Genomic DNA, 14,847 nt, shown 5'->3' with positions numbered 1-14,847 from the left:
CCGAAAGGAAGTGCCCCCCAAAACCGGCACTGAGGCAGCCTGCGCGGGGGAACGCTGCAAGGGTGTTTCTGAAGCTAGCAGAGATTTAGCTTCATTCGGATCCTTCATCAGAGCCGTGGGTTTTGTGGGTTTTGTCGGGGCTCCGGTGGCAGGGTTCCCAAAGCCCCCGCTGCCTTTCCCTGCGCGTCCCGTCCCTCTCCGTTCCCAGTTCTGCGGGACGTGCCGTTGCTCCCGGCCAGCCTGGACGACCGGGAGTCACGGGGAGACAGAGAACAAGCGTTTCTCAGAAGGTCATTGGTCCTGTCTTTAGCGGGTGCCCGAGACGACTGTCCACGCCCCACCGCTGCTTTGCGCGCAGGAAACAGCTTACGCCTTTGCTGGAACAATGCTGGCTAAGCGAGCCTACGAGTATGTTTAAGGTGGCTTTGTCATGTGGGGCCTGTGGAATTTAAAGCTGCTAACCTTTTGCCGAGAACGTTCCTGACATCATTCCTTTTTTCTAAATCGTGTTTTTGAATTACCGTTTAGATTCGGTAGTATTTTGCATTAGCGTAGGTGTACTGCATAGTGGTGAGACCGCATCACCTTTTTTTTTTTAATCCCCACCCGAGGACATTTTTTCATTGCTTTTGGAGACAGAGAAAGGGGGCAGGGATGGGGAGGGAGGGAGGGAGGGAGGGAGGAAGGAAGAGGGGAAACGTCGGTGGGTTGCCTCTCATAGACTCCCCAACAGGGGATCGAACCCTTAACCTAGATACACGCCCTGATGGGAAATCAAACCCACAACCTTTCCGTGTGTGGGAGGAACCGCCAACCAATTGAGCCACATTGGCCAGGGCTAGACACCATCACTTTTGACATATTAAATAAAATACACATTTTTATTAGATTACTCCAGAAGGCATCAATAAGACCAAATATAGGTAAGTAGTAAAAAGGCAGATCCACATAAGGAATCTGCATAAGAAAAATATTTTAAAAATTAGAATGGTCAAAAAAATTAGAACTGTCCATGAATGGATTTGCTAGCCGGTCAAGTAGTGAGTGCTGCCTGTCACTGGACTCCTTCTAGTGGGGATGGTACCTCCAGTGTTTAGGGCGTGGGATGAGATAAACAAGAAGTTATTTTCTAAAATAATCATCATCACTTCTTGAATGTTAGCCAGGTGTCAGACCCTGCACTAAATTTTCGCACTCATTTTCTACATACTAGATAAATAATTTTATCCTCAGTATATAGATGAGAATAAAAATAATTCATTCTATAAAAATCGAAACATTTGACATACGTAGTGTGGTTGATATCGGCTTGCTTTATTTTAAAAGGTACAAAGGAGAGGAAAACATGTGAAGACAATGTAAGAGAAACAAGCAGTGGCTTTCAAATTCCTCAAGGCAAAAATGAGAATAAACACTGTTGAGTGAGTGAAGGAATCGGGTATTTTGTGGTTGCTCTTTAAAAAAATATCTCCAAACCATTCTTATGATTTCATATTCCCACTGAAGTTGTACTGGCCTGTGATTGTGTCCAGACCTTCGCTCCTTGTTACAAGAGTTCTTCGATTCCCTCATTCTCATCAGTAATGATTGAACTTCCCTCATTCTTAGACTCTGCTCTCGCCCACCCTGTGTGTTAAAGTTTATCTACTCACCTCCGGTACTGCATTGTGTCTACTGTGTGGCATGTGAGGACTCTGTTGACCTCCAGAAACCTGAGCTATAACAATAGCTTTGAATAAAAATGATAATCAATGCTGACTTGATTGCCCGAGGACTGTCATTGATTTTACGAGTGTGTTTAAAGAATGTGAAGTATAGAAACCATCCAGGAACTTCTTGGGGTGTGTAAATATTGTGTCATATTTACATCAATTTTGATCCTCAACATCAATATTTGTAATGGAAAAGGAGCTAAATGGAATTGGGATTTTTCCTGGAACATCTGAACCTAGCACACGGATTAATCAAATTTACTGCATCGTTTGGTATAAAGGAGTTACATTACTTATTCATATTGACAAAAGTGGAAAAGATGAATTTGTAATTGATATGTTAAAGTGGATAGGCTTCATACTCAGGATTCCGAAAGTTTTCACTCGTAATCATTCAAAAAAAATCTATTATCCATTTAGGATACTGAAGCTGTGTGGGGTAGTGATGCTCACCAAACACCTCCGGGTTCTCCTGGGTCCTCCCGCTGCCTCATGGGAGATGGACTCACGTGCATTCGGTTCCAGTCGGTGGGCGTGGAAGGGAAGTGATACTGTGCTTCCGGGCTGAGGCAGTAAGATACGTATACAGGTTTTGTATCTCCTGTCCTCTCCCCCCAACACAGGGGTCTCAGCCTGTCTTCCAGCCCCACTCTTCTTCAACTTGTTAAATGCAGATTCTGACGTGGGTCTGAGGTGGGGCCTGAGACTTCTCGTTTCTAGCCAATCCCTGATGATGCCAATGATGCTGATCTAGAAACAGGGATTTAAGCAGCAGGACTCGACGTGAAATGGCTTCAGTGTGACAGGACCTTTCCCAGCCTTGGCCTCCGAATGACCTGTGGGGCAGAGCCTCACATTGAACTTGTAGTGCAAGGGTGACATAAATGTACTGGGCAAATGAGGCTATCAGGGGAGTCTCTTTCTTCAGAAACTGGCCTTTTTCAGTCATATAGAAGCCGATAATAGATATCTAAATTTAAAAAATGAGTTTAGTTATGGGTTCATCAGTTGCAACAAAAGCATCCCAATGATGCAAGTTGTTTTTAAATATATTTTATTGATTATGCTATTACAGTTGTCCCATTATCCCTCCTTTATTCCCCTCTGTCCTGCACACCCGCTCCCACCCACATTCCCCCACCTCAGTTCATGTCCGTGGGTCGTACATATAAGTTCTTTGGCTTCTACATTTTGTATACTACGCTTCACCTCCCCCTGTCTATTTTCTATCTACCATTTATGCTACTTATTCCCTGTACCTTTTCCCCTAGTCTCCCCTCTCTGCTGATAACCCTCCATGTGATCTCCATTTCTGTGATTCTGTTCCTGTTCTAGCTGTTTGCTTAGTTTTAGTTGTTTTTGTTTATAGGTTCAGTTGTTGATAATTGTGAGTTTGTTGTCATTTTACTGTTCACATTTTTGATCATCTTCTTTTTTGTAGCTAAGTCCCTTTAACATTCATATAATAAGGGCTTGGTGATGATGAGCTCCTTTAATTTGACCTTATCTGGGAAGCACTTTATCTGCCCTTCCATTCTGAAATGATTTTATGTCCAGTTGAATTTTCTGTCAGTTCTGGTTTCTATTTTAAAATTTGCTGTTGTCCTTCTTTTTGTTGTGCGAGGAGGCACAGTGTATCTTCCTACTCCGTGATGCAAAACGTTTATCATAGGAGAAATTATGTGTGCCACAGGGGTGGGGTTGTGTGGCACATCTTGATACTTCCCACTCAGTTTTTCTGTAAGCCTAAACCTGCTCTAACATAATCTGTTTATCTTTTAGAAAATTAATTAAATCCCCTTTTTGTCTTTTTCCTTCGCTAAAGAATACATAAGTAAATAAACAAGAGTCAAATGCTAATTTGGTAAGTGAAGTGAAGATAAAGAGACACGTTGTAAGATTGTGATTTTCTTAGGCAATAAATTCAGACAATTTAAAAAGTAAAACTCAAGTTTTGCTGTAGATCAGACATTATATAATGTAAGCCAATGTCTTCTTAATGTCTGAAACAAGAAGAGATCTTTACAACTATCCTTTCATAGGATAAAAGGATAGTTGTAATATTTTTCCTCAAAAAAATTACAAAAATTAGGCACAAATAAAAGAGACACTATTAGTTTAAGTTGAAAGAGAGATTAATTTGTTGTGTAAAAGTTATGTAGAAAACATAACTTTAGGAATAATTCAGAAATACTTTCAGATTTCTAAAAGTATATATTCTAAATGTTAACTGCTTCATAGTTGCTGTAGCAGGTATGAATGGAATGTATTACAACAGATGAGAGAAGCTAATTTTTGAAAATTATTAGTATAAAGTAATAGAAGTAATTGTGAAAAACTTACAAGGATGTAGGAAAGTACATGTAGAAAAGGGAAAGTCTCCATCACTTCTCGCCCTTTGGGCGAAGATCAAGTGTAAAAAGCACAGCCCGGCTCTCCATTCCCTTTAATCCTTCTTCCCAATTTCACCCTCCAAGTTTCGAAGGTTCCATACCTAACAATAATATATTTATGTCTAAATTGATGATCAAAATTAGAAATGAAGAATTTATTACATTTACATGACCTCACCTGCCCTTCCTCCTAATTTTGTCATTTGCATTATTAGTTTTTACCTGATTGAAAATCAGGAATTTCATAGGGTTCAACCTAACCCTGAGGGTTGAGGGCTCATTTATTCAGGGCAAGGCAAAAGCAGGCTTATAGTTGTGAGTATGCAAAACACAGAGTTTATTCTTGTGTTATTATGTATTATTATCGTATTACTTTCCATAGGAATGACAGCAAACCTACTTTTGCCCCGCCCTGTATATGAAAATATACAAATTCACGCATGTTATCTTTTTCCACTTTACGTTGACTATGGGCTGTGAACTGTCCGATTTAGAGTCTAACCTTCGGTAACATGTCTGAGTTCTCTAGATGTGAAATCAGGAGATCTGTCACCCGCAGGCGCATCAGCCTTCCACTCTCTCCTACACCTCACGGCTTTCTTAGCAGGACAACATTCTAACCTTGTGCAGCTGGATCACTTTACAAGCCTGCTCTACGGCCATAATTAGATCTGTGACCTAACTACATACAGGGTCTGGCAGAAGTAATGCCTGCTTGAGTGTGGTTGTTCGGGTGGTAATATGGGTGTGATAATTTATAGCTTTAATTTGAACATTTCACCTGCAGTGTCATAGGATGTGCTTGAGTGTGATATTGTTCTGTTGCAGAATCACATGCTTATGATTTTGTAATAAAAAGGGGTGTTTTTTGTGCCGGACCCCGTATCTTCTGTAGTTTAATTTTAGAACTTAAAATCAAATTCATAGACCTTTTTTAAAAAAAGTGAAGAAATACTACCTTTATAATATTGTTATCCCCATAAAACACATTGCGACACATTTCAAATACGAAAGCAGGTAGAGTTATTCTCCCACTGGAGGGATGCAGGAGCCGAGACGCAGAACTGTAAATAACTTTCCAGTGTTACATAATTAGATGAGAGGGAGAGTGGGTTAGAAGCCAAACTCTGTCTCTCTCCGAACAGGATGCTTTCAACTACTCTGAGCTCAACCAGTTACTCCAAGAACGCGCCGTCTAGCACCTCGGTGGGCCTCCCTGCTCAAGCAGCGCTGCTGATGCAGTCTTGATGATCTCCGGATTTCCTTTTAGCTCCAGCAGTGTGTAACTCTGATTCGTGACCTGTTCTGATTAAGAAACAGTTACTGTTTAAACACTGCTATAGACTGAACTCGATGCTGCAAGAGAGAATACCGTATTTTGCCGTGTATAATGTGCACTTCTTTTGCCCAGATGTTTTAGGGAAAAATAAGGGTCCGCATTATACATGACTACAATGATCACACACCTGGGTATAATAAAGGGCATAATAATCCTGTGTGTAATGCACACAAAGATATGGGTGTGCATTGTAAATAGCAAAATGCAATAGTAGCTCCTTGGAAAGGACATACCCCATAGGGGGAGTTCTTTGTCCTCACGGAATTATGGAATATGTGATACGCAGTCGAAGTGCAGCATATTTTATAGGCGATATTTATTGCACTCATATAGCTACAAAGTAATTTCTCTTATTTCTATTTACCTGCCAATTATAAAATTATTTTCCCCAAGATGAAGGATCAGCAATAGATTATGTACTAAACTTTATAAATAAAGATGCATGAAATCAACAATTTTTAAACATATAGAATATTGGATCTTTTTGATATTTTTCTTATTTTTTAAAAAAAATATGTACCCCTGATATAGTTTCCATATGATTAAGTGTAAATGGATACAGGAGCATTTCAAGGTGGGAGGCTGGGCGGAAGGGCAGGAATGGTGTATGAGGGCCAGTTCCGGAGGCAGGAGCTAGAGGCGCAGCTGGAGTGGGTTGGAAGCTCTCTCGATTCCTGCGAGAGTGACGGCCGCCAAGACTGCAACACTGTCGTTCATCCTCAAAAACATACGCGAGTTTATTTATCTATTTATTTATTTTTAGGGAGGGAAGAGAGGGAGAAAGAGAGAGAGAGAAACATCAATGTGCGGTTGCTGGGGGCCGTGGCCTGCAACCCAGGCATGTGCCCTGACTGGGAATCAAACCTGCGATGCTTTGCTTCGCAGCCTGTGCTCAATCCACTGAGTTACGCCAGCCAGGGCTCATACACAAGTTTTGTGTTCTGCTTTCTAATATAGGCATGGTTCTTTTCATATAAATATGCATTTTAAATTGCCATCAGCTAAAACTGACACCCCAGAAGGGTATGTTATGTAGTGTGTTCTTCAAGAATGGCTGTTTCATGTACAATTAATGCTTGATATTTGTTGGCTAAATACTTTTTTTTTAAAAAAAGAGTCTATTTCTTTGCTCCTTCCATATGGACGACACAGCCTGGCTTCTTTTCCCTCTCGTGAGCCTCAGAGAGTCTGCGGCAAAAACGTTCTTGTTCGTGTCCAGTTGCTATGGGTAACTCTCAACTTCACTGCTTTGCTGCTAATCGGCCCCTGGAACTCCAGGCCAGCTGTCTATCTGCTGCCAGCCTCCCGGTGCCCTCCCGGATGCTACCCAGGCTGCCTTTTCCTTCCCTGCAGAATCCCTGCAATGCAACTGCCGCAGGAGCACGGGGAGTGGAACAAATTACGGTGGAAGCGTGGCCATTCTGGGGGGAGCACAGTGTAGTAAAAAAAAAATGCTGCACCCACTAGATACTAAATATAACTTTTCATCTAGTCTACAGGGAATAAATTAAATCAATCAAAGGTTTCCCTCATTGGAACCTTGGTGTTTCTCTCTAATTCGACTTAGCTCCCCCCCTACTTAGTGCTTTCTGCCAAAACAAGAAAAAAATCGTTTTACATTTTTAAAAAATCTCCTCTTTGGTCTGGCTTCAGAGAGGACAGCTGGAGTCTCCTAGATACTTCTGCTTTCAACCTATTCCAGTATCATATGTCACGTTGCCTCTGGAAAACCCCACTTAGACTCCGGGCCTGGGGAATGAAAACGTCTAATATGTATTATTACCATTATTAAGGAAATAGATTGGGGCTTGCAGACCCCTCAGGGGTCTTCGGGATCCCGAGGGTTCCCTGGGTGGCCCTGTGAGAACTGCTGATAGGGAGTATTTAAAACAGCACCTGTCACAGGGTGAATTTAATTATACGAATGAGATCTCAGTATTGACTTTATTTCTAAAGCGAATAGGAATGTGTTGGCTTCTGTCCGTTCACATTTTCAGCACCCCTGCCTGCATCCATTCTCGCACATTCTTTGCCTTCCTGGTTCCTCTAATTTAGCTTCTTTCCTTGGCTCTCCTTTTCACGCTGGCTTTTCAGGCGTGGAGATTTTGCTTCCCTTTGGCTTGGCATCGTCGCTTACCTACTCTTACAAATATGTGTGAGAGGCGCCTGGCCTTTCAACGTCTTCCCCAGGAACTCAGGTGGGCCTTCTACCTGGTCTCCCAGCTCATGGGGGGAACCCTGGCCAAGAAGGGGGTCTGGATAAGTCACCCCAATGAAAGAGCCAAGGTGCATGTTAGGAGCTATGGTGGGCCTATACGGGGACCTCTCTGAATTGGACCCTTACAATGATGAGTACTTTGCCTGGGGTTGATCTACTTCTTCTGTAATCTGATACAAAGGCTAAAACACGGAAGAGCAGAATGGCAAAAAAGGAAAAGGAGGCAAGCAGCCGTGGAAATGCTAACTAAGTATTTACGACCTAGCATTCAGCAAAGATTTCTTGGATGTGACACTAGATGCATGATCTATAAAATTTTAAAAAATAAATTAGACTTTATAAATTTTTTAAAAAATGATTGCTCTGCAAAAGATCTTATTAAGAAGGTGAGAAAGCAAAGAGAATGTAAAGTTCCACAGCAACTAGGAGAAAATATTATTTGCAAAACACGTACCAGGCAAATTGTTTGCATACAGAATATATAACAAGCTCCAGAAACTCAATATTGCGAAAACAAACAACCCAGTTAGATCATAGACAAAAAATAATTGAACAGACACTTCACCCGAGAAGCTCTGTGGATGGCGAATAAACCACATGTAAAGATGTTCAACATTGCTTGCCTTTAGGGAGATGAGAATTAAAATCACTGTAAGCTATCAGTCCACGCCTATCAGAATGGCTAAAATAACAAAAAATACTCATAGTACCAAATGCTGATAAGGACCGAGAAAATCTGTGTCTCTCGTGCACTGCTGGGAAAATGTACAGCCACTCCGGAAGGGCAGGGTTTTTTAAAAAGTTAAACCCGCCCTCACCACAGGACACAGCACTTTCCTTCACCCCTCCTCCTCCCACGCCTTCCTCCTCGCCACCTCTCCCTCCCTCATGCCTTCCCCCGCTCTTCCTTCCTTCCTTTCCTCTCTGCTCCTTTCCTCCATGATCAGGATTCCACCGTTAGGTTTGGTTACTATGTCTTGGCCAGATAGTTATTAGGGAACTCTAACACACACTAGTTTATTTTTAAATGGGCATGTATTTAGCATGTATCAGAAAGATGGTGGCTTCAAGTAACAGATTTACTCATAGAAACATGTCTAAATGACAAGGTTTAGGGCCCACAAAAATTCAATGCCTTCAGCTCCGTTTCTTAGTGCATTAGGTGTTTCTCTTTTTCTTTTTAAATATATTTTATTGATTATGTTATTACATTTGTCCCATTATCCCCCTGTTATTCCTCTCCACCCTGCACCCCGCCCCCCACTATCATTCCCCACCCTTAGTTCATGCCATGGGTCATACATATAAGTTCTTTGGCTTCTACATTTTCTATGCTATTTTAACCTGCCGCTGTCTCTGTTCTCCCTTCCATTTATGCTATTTATTCCCTGTGCCTTTTCCTCCATTCTCCTCTCCCTTTCCCTACTGATAACCCTTCATGTGATCTCCATTTCTGTGATTCTGTTCCTGTTCTAGCTGTTTGCTTAGTTTGTTTTTGTTTTCATTCTTTTTTTAGGTCCAGTTGTTGATAATTGTGACTTTGTTGCCATTTTACTGTTGATATTTTTGATCTTCTATTTCTTAAATGAGTCCCTTTAACGTTTATACAATAAGGGCCTGGTGATGATGAACTCCTTTAACTTGACCTTATCTGGGAAGAACTTTATCTGCTCTTCCATTCTGAAATGATAGCTTTGCTGGATAGAGTAATCTTGGATATAGGTCCTTGCCTTTCATGTCTTGGAATACTTGTCTCCAGCCCCTTCTTGCCTATAAGGTTTCTTTGGAGAAACCAACTGATGCTCTTATGGGAACTCCTTTGTAGGTAACTGTCTCCTTTTCTCTTGCTTCTTTTAAGATTCTCTCCTTCTCTTTAATCTTGGCTAATGTAATTATGATGTGCCTTGATGTGTGCTTCCTTGGGTCCAAGTTCTTTGGGACTGTCTGAGCTTCCTGGACTTCCTGGAAGTCTACCTCCTTTGCCAGATTAGGGAAGTTCTTCTTCGTTATGTTTTCAAATAGGTTTTCGATTTCTTCTCTTCCTCTTCTCCTTCTGGCACCCCTAGGATTCTGAGGTTGGAATGTTAAACTTTTCCAGGAGGTTCCTAAGCCTCTCATTTTTCTGAATTCTTGCTTCTTCATTCTGTTCTGGTTGAATGTTTATTTCTTCCTTCTAGTCCAAACTGTTGATTTGAGTCCCAATTTCTTCCCATCACTGTTGGTTCTCTGTACATTTTTCTTTATTTCACTTTTCATAGCCTTCACTTTGTCCTCTATTTTGCCACCATACTCAACCAATTCTGTGAGCATCCTGATTACCAGTGTTTTCAGCTGTGCATCTGTTAGGTTGTCTATCTCTTTGTGGCTTAGTTGTATTTTTCCTGGAGCTTTGACCCGTTCTTCCATGTGGGCCTTTTTTTTTTTTTTTTTTTTTTGGTCTTGGCATGCTTGTTACATAGTAATGGGCGGGGCCTTAGGTGTTCACGAGGGCGGGGCAACCCACGTGGGTGCGTGGTGACGTTGTACGTGGGGGAGGGATCTGAGAGGGAACAATGGCGCTCGCTCTGCTCTCTGCCGGATTTCAGTCACTTCCCCCGCTGCCCACCAGCAGACTGGGTCCCTCTGGTGCTGGTTCCGGGTGGGTGGGCTGTGTACGCTCTGGGACCTGTGGGTCTCTCCAGTGGACTCTCCGGTGAGGCTGGGGGTCTCTCCCGCTGCCGCCGCCACCCCCACAGGTGCTTTCAGGCAGGGCTTTGGGACTTTATTTCCCCGCTGGGACCCCGGGTTGCGCGGTCTGTCTTGCTCCGCAGTTGCTCCTCCCGGTTCATCTGCACGTGAATGCGGGACCGCCCGCTCCGCCAGCCGCCTCGTCGCCCAGTCCTGCAGCCGCGGTCTCACGCACGGTGAGTCCTCCCCACCCGGCTGCCCTCTCCGTCCCTGCTCCTGGTCCGGATGTTCCTTCTTCGTCTCCTCGCTTGTCGGACTTCCATACAATTCAATTTTCCGTCGGTTCTGGTGGGTTTTTATTTTTAAATTTGCTGTCGTCCTTCTTCTGGTTGTGCGAAGGGGCACAGTGCGTCTGCCTGCGCCTCCATCTTGGCCGGAAGTTCTGCATTAGCGCTTTTTCTGCGGCTGGACGACCCCTCGCCAGGACGCTGAGAGGAAGAGGAAGCGTTGGCACACTAAACTCTGGCACAAGCGAGAAAATAACCTTTTTAGAAGAAATCAGGAAACCTCTTCTTGTCCTCAGTGTTCTGGAAAGAGTCCCATTTCCATGTCTCAGCCACACTGCCTGTGTATGGGGAAGCTCCAAGTCTGTGCGTCCTTCAGTGAAAGGTGTCGTCCAGGCCCAGGGGGTGACCTGGACTGCGGTCAGTTACCTGGAGTTGCTCCCGGAGCTGCGAGTCGGCCCCTCTCCCGCCCCCACCCCTCGGGGTGCACACAGACGGCAGGCCAAGTGGCAACATGCAGAGAAGAAAACCAGAGTATCAGCTGTGCAACAGGGACGCTGTATCTTTTGGAGAAAGGTAAGCCATTATACCGATTCGTGTGTCTACATTTTAGAAGATGACAAAAATGTTTAAGCATGTCCTTCAAGCTGACATAGTATTAGTTCTATTAAAATACTATGCTTGCTTATGTCAAGCCAAGAAAAGGGACGTTACACAATTAATGGGAAACAGTCACCCATTGAGGATTCTGCAGTGTATCTATGTCATTCACCTAGGGAGCCCTTAATGGTTTTGACAACTGAGATATTATCTTTATGGTAATGTATACAATATAATTTTCTGCAGCAAGTGCAATTTTCTGGCTGAGATATCCATCTAGAATCGTTATTGAATGATGATAAGAAAAGATTGCTTTGTAATAATAAGGCTCATTGCCAATTCTTTCGTTTCTCTTTTTCTCAAGTCATAACAAATGTGCTTAGAAGCATCTGTACGTGGGGCCAAATTTTGCCCGGATTGTTGTTCTGGCATGAAGGTTGGCAAAAGGCTTTTTCTCTTCCTGTTCCGTTGGCTCACCTTCCTCAGCGATCCGGGCATTCCTCGCTCTGAGACTCAGTGTCAGGACTGATTTCCCACTGGCTGAGATAACAAATCATGTCCAAGTAGACCCGCGACAGCTAGCTGGCTGAACAAACCTGTCTTCCCTCGCGGTACCTTCCCGAAGATTAACTACCTGCCTCACCTCTTCAGTCTCTCTGTGCTCCCCTGGATTTCGGCTGGGTTGAGTCTTTTAATAGTCTGTATGTCACGGTGCCTGAGGACTCGAGACAAGAGCCTCGCTCTCTAAGGTTCCTTGTGATGCTTGTGCACACGCATGTACAATAAATTGTGAGGGAGACTCACTGCAGAAATCGCCGTGACATTGGGCACGCCCTCCAGGGCAGGTGTGGAAGTGAAACGGGGCCTTTCCCCTAAGCACCGTCGGCATTTTCTGCGCCGCCGCCTCAGCTCCCTGTCACCTCCTGTTCCTCTCTCCGCCTCCTGATTGTCTCATGTTCCACTTTATCGTGACTTCTTCACTCAGCCTCTCTGCTCTACAAAGACAGACACAAAATCTACGCAAATGCCGTTATTTCCAAATTCCCATCTGATCTTTTTTATATCAGTGATTCGCTCTGTCAATATTTATGGAGCACGTCTATATGCAAGATTCTGGGAGGTTGTTTTAGAAAATTGAACAAACGAGACATAAAACTTCAGAAAGCTTAGCTAAGGGTGTTTTATTTAAGGCAGGAATGTCAAACTCATTTTCACTGGGGGCCACATCAGCCTCCTGGTTGCCTTCAAAGGGCCGAATGTAGTTTCAGGACTGTGTAAATGCAACTCCTCCTTAACTAGGGGCAAGGAGTTTGGTGCTGCCTCCAGGTAGAAACAAGGTGCCAGGCTGGATAATACAAGGTGGATGGCTGGATCAGCCCACGGGCCTTGGGTTGGCCACCTGTGATTGAAGGGTTAAAAACAAGAGTCCTGAGAAAGGAGTGGAGAGACCATGCTGCACACCCAAGGAGCGAGCGTGAGCTCTACCTGGGGAGACAGCGGTGTGGGAGCTGATCCGGCGTGGTCCGCTGTCCGTGCGGACCAGCAGCCTCTCGCCCTCGGATACTTGATCCTGCCCACTCTGGATGCTCCTGCGGCCGTGGGCCACACTATTATCGCTCTTTAACTGTAGGTTTGATCTTTGCTGAACTGCTCATTAACACTTAAATCCTTTCCACCTCAGGGCGAGCAGCTAGGTGAGAGTTCTTTAAGCCCTCCTTTTCTTCCCTCTCTCCGGCGGCGGCAGACGGAAAAGGCCGGAACGTGCACTGCTCCCTCGTCGCCCCCTGCGTCTGGAGTACCTGCCGCAGCAGCTGCTGCTTGCTTCGTGCGCTTCTGGCATGCTGCGTCTTTCTCTCCCAGAGAGCGCAGGCCTGTTACCGTGGCTACCTGTTCAGACATTTATCTTCTCATGAGATGATGTGTGCTCAGGGGCAGGCCCTGGAACGTAGTAGGTACTCAATAAATGCTTGTTGAGTGTGTTGATAAATGAGCCTAACCCATTGCTCAGTTACTGAAACCCATGGCCCAGAGCACAGGTGGCAAACACAGGGCCCGGGGGCCTAATCCGGCCCTGCACCTTGTTTCATCCACCCGGCACCTTGTTTCTACCTGGAGGCAGCTCCAAGCTCCTTGCCCCTGGTTAAGGAGGAGTTACACTTACACAGTCCTAAAGTTACATCCGGCCCTTTGAAGGCAACCTCGAGGCTGCTGTGGCCCCCGGTGAACATGAGTTTGACAGCCCTGACCAGGAACTTCATGATACCGAGATAAGGTGACTGATTAACGCCTTCCACAGCAGCTTGCCCATTGTGGGGAGCCAGCTGGGAGGGGCTTGGGTTGGGGGACAAAGCAAGGAGTCTCAGAGTTCGTCCTGACGAGTGAGCTGTCTGGCAGGGTCCGTGTCTACTTCCAGAAGAGTTAGTGCCACTCGGTTATTTTCACTGGGCCCCTGGTTATTTTCACTGGGTCACCTGGAGGGTATTGTTGAACCCTCGCCACCTCTGGTCTTATTCTCACTCTCAAGATCTTCTTAACTCTCGGTCCTCTTCACAAGCTTCAGCATCTCCTTACCCACGATTCGGGAAAGAAGGACCCTTTGTGACCGAAAGGACTGTATCTTGTCTCCGACAGACAGGGAGACTTCTTAAACCATACAAACTGCCAGAGCCATCCGTCCCCTTTCCCTCTGGCTGTATCTGTTCATTTGTTCACTGCCTCCCACACCGTTTTCTCATCTCCTTCGCTGCTTCCACTCGCAGCTGTGTTCTTTAGACGTGAATTCCACTGAAGGATTCCCACCTGCCCCACAGAACCAGTGAATGAGACCAGGCGAGAGGAAAGCGTGAACTATTCTCAGCACAAACACTAAGCACTCTTGGAAGCTTTTTATGAAAAAAGCTTTATTGGAGGTCTTTGGTGGCCTTCACATAAGAAGTTCCGTGGAGTAGGAGGGGCCGCAGCTTGGGGATTTGGTTGCAAAGGGAATGCTCGCAGAGGAACTGGAGACAGAGCCTGTGGGCAACTCTTTCCGGGAGACGCTTATAACGGAGAAGAGCTGCAGGACAGGAACCCGAGCACCAGGGGGCGTGTGTCAGAGCAGGGTGGTTGGTTAGATGCGGAAAATTATAGCACGTGTTTATGCGGATAGAAGTGACTATGAAGAAGGGAAAATTGGTGCTGTTAGAAGGGAAGAGGTTCATTGCCAGAGGAATTTTCTTGACCCAGTGAGAGGGTTTGGATCTAGTGCGCAGTGGACATAGAGAATCCTACATATACATTTTTTTAAGGAAATTTGTGCTGGAGTCTGGACAGATGTTCAGCTTTATCTTCTCAGTCATTAATTCTATTGTGTGAAATGAAACGGTGTGTTTTAGTTAATTCATGCGTAAGGACAGACAGGAAGCAGAGACGTGGAAACAGGCACAGAGAGGTGGCTCTACGTGATGTGGCAGGCCGGTGAGGTCCCCTCCTGTTCCCTCACAGGCTCGTTAAACTGGAAGCAGCACCATTAGCGGAAGGTGAGCGTTAGGAGAAGGTGTCACATCTCTGTGAGAGGAGAAAGCAGGGATCGATCTTCCACGAGGGCGGACAGATGATACAGACAGATACAGCGGGAGAATAAAGATGTGCTGTG

The sequence above is a fragment of the Phyllostomus discolor genome, chromosome 10, assembly GCF_004126475.2.
Source record: "Phyllostomus discolor isolate MPI-MPIP mPhyDis1 chromosome 10, mPhyDis1.pri.v3, whole genome shotgun sequence".
Lineage (NCBI taxonomy): Eukaryota > Metazoa > Chordata > Mammalia > Chiroptera > Phyllostomidae > Phyllostomus > Phyllostomus discolor.
Note: the sequence above shows the minus strand (reverse complement) of the source record.